This window comes from Toxorhynchites rutilus, chromosome 1 (assembly GCF_029784135.1).
Source record: "Toxorhynchites rutilus septentrionalis strain SRP chromosome 1, ASM2978413v1, whole genome shotgun sequence".
Taxonomy (NCBI): domain Eukaryota; kingdom Metazoa; phylum Arthropoda; class Insecta; order Diptera; family Culicidae; genus Toxorhynchites; species Toxorhynchites rutilus.
Window position 1 is genome coordinate 115,719,256 of NC_073744.1, and position 1,616 is coordinate 115,720,871.

The window sequence follows — 1,616 nt, forward strand, 5'->3', positions numbered from 1 at the left end:
TTTCATTGATTGGGTCATAATAAATTATATCGGTTCAGCAATCAGACTGTTGTTCAACGTCCGATCTAAGTGTAACGTCAACAAAAAGGTGTTGGACGCTGTAAACCCACTTTACATACTCAGCCCCGACATAATACACCGACATTGCCGATTCACTGTCAATTCCCGGTCAGAACTAGTGCAGCTATCATCTTCTTGGCACTGACGATCGTCAATAACTGTTGCGTGTGTTTGTATCATCGGTTCCAATTTCATCATTTGATTTTTAGTGCTCGTTCGGATTGTTTTGAAATCTAGCATACTCCGAAAGCTCCGAGGCAATATCGCGCAGTGGATATGTGGCATATGCATAGAGTCCATATTGATTCCGATACAAAATAAGTGGCGAACAAAGCGAGGGAGCGACGATGAATCGTAAAATCTCACGATTACCCTATCTACCACCCGCGTATAACCACCTACCATTGTTCTGTCGCCGCCATATAGCAGCAGTTTTGTTCAGCGGCAATGCGTTCGAGCCGAGAAAGCAAGCTAACAACAACTAATCTCATTCGATACATACGAGAACCATTCGAAGCGGTTGAGTTGATTGATAAATTATTTAAACAGCAGTATTGTACATCTGTTGTGTGTAGAGTCACAAGTCGGCCCGCTTAGAAACTAGAACTGGTTGAAATGGATGGAACACATGATTGTGAAACGCTCGGATATTTAATTACTACTATGCTTCCAATTAAATTACTGAACCTGACGTCATTATCATTTTATTGTTCTGTTCTGCAATATTATGTACATAAATTGTCACAAATCTAAGGCTGCAGTGGATCAACAAGTTGCCGATGTTGTATCTGTTGCCAAGCTGTTCTGAGAAACCGTTTTGACCCGTCGGTTGATCTTGACACATAAATCAACATGTTATATTAAAAAGTTCTAGTTTTATGTTGCGTTGATCGAGTCATTTGAAACTCATCAGAAGACGATTGCACAATTCTACGATTCTAGAACATGCTTGACAAATTTTGTTTTTAAGGGGGTATTCTAGTGTAAAGACATGAATATTTTCGAGCTCCGTAAAAATAAAACAAAAAGTATTTTTACTATCCATTATACCATTATTTGTTCATCTATCTCTTAACAATAAAACAAAAATTTCATGGAGAAAAAATATTCATAACTAGAATGGTTACAAGCTGATGAAGTGAGGGGGTTCACAAAAAAGTTGTGCCATAGCGTATACGATTCCAACCCTTCTAGTTATCTGAAACGAAAAAACTATGGATGGGTTATACCTATGATATAACCGCAAGGTTGACGTAGGACTACCGTTGGCTTAGTAATCAATTGTATTTCTTCAATTAGCAGTAATCTCACCTCGGATGTTCCTCATTGGGTACGATATCGCCACTGCGCAAAGCTATCTTTTGTGTGTATTGATTAAATTATTGATTAAAGTAGTGAATGAATGAAACTACTTACGAATTCAATTGCAAACAAATCCCAATTTAGGTCAATTCATGCATTATGGAAGTAGTTATCGCAGCAAATAGTTATCAACATTTTGCCTAATCATCAAACATGCATTTGTACCCGCTTTTGTAAACCGTGTTAGCAAAACG

At 37.9% G+C, this 1,616-nt stretch overlaps 1 pseudogene; it reads right to left on the minus strand.

The window, feature by feature from the left end:
- Window positions 1–1,243: 1,243 nt before the first annotated feature.
- On the minus strand, window positions 1,244–1,416 carry LOC129763812 (U4 spliceosomal RNA; annotated as a pseudogene).
- Window positions 1,417–1,616: the final 200 nt, after the last annotated feature.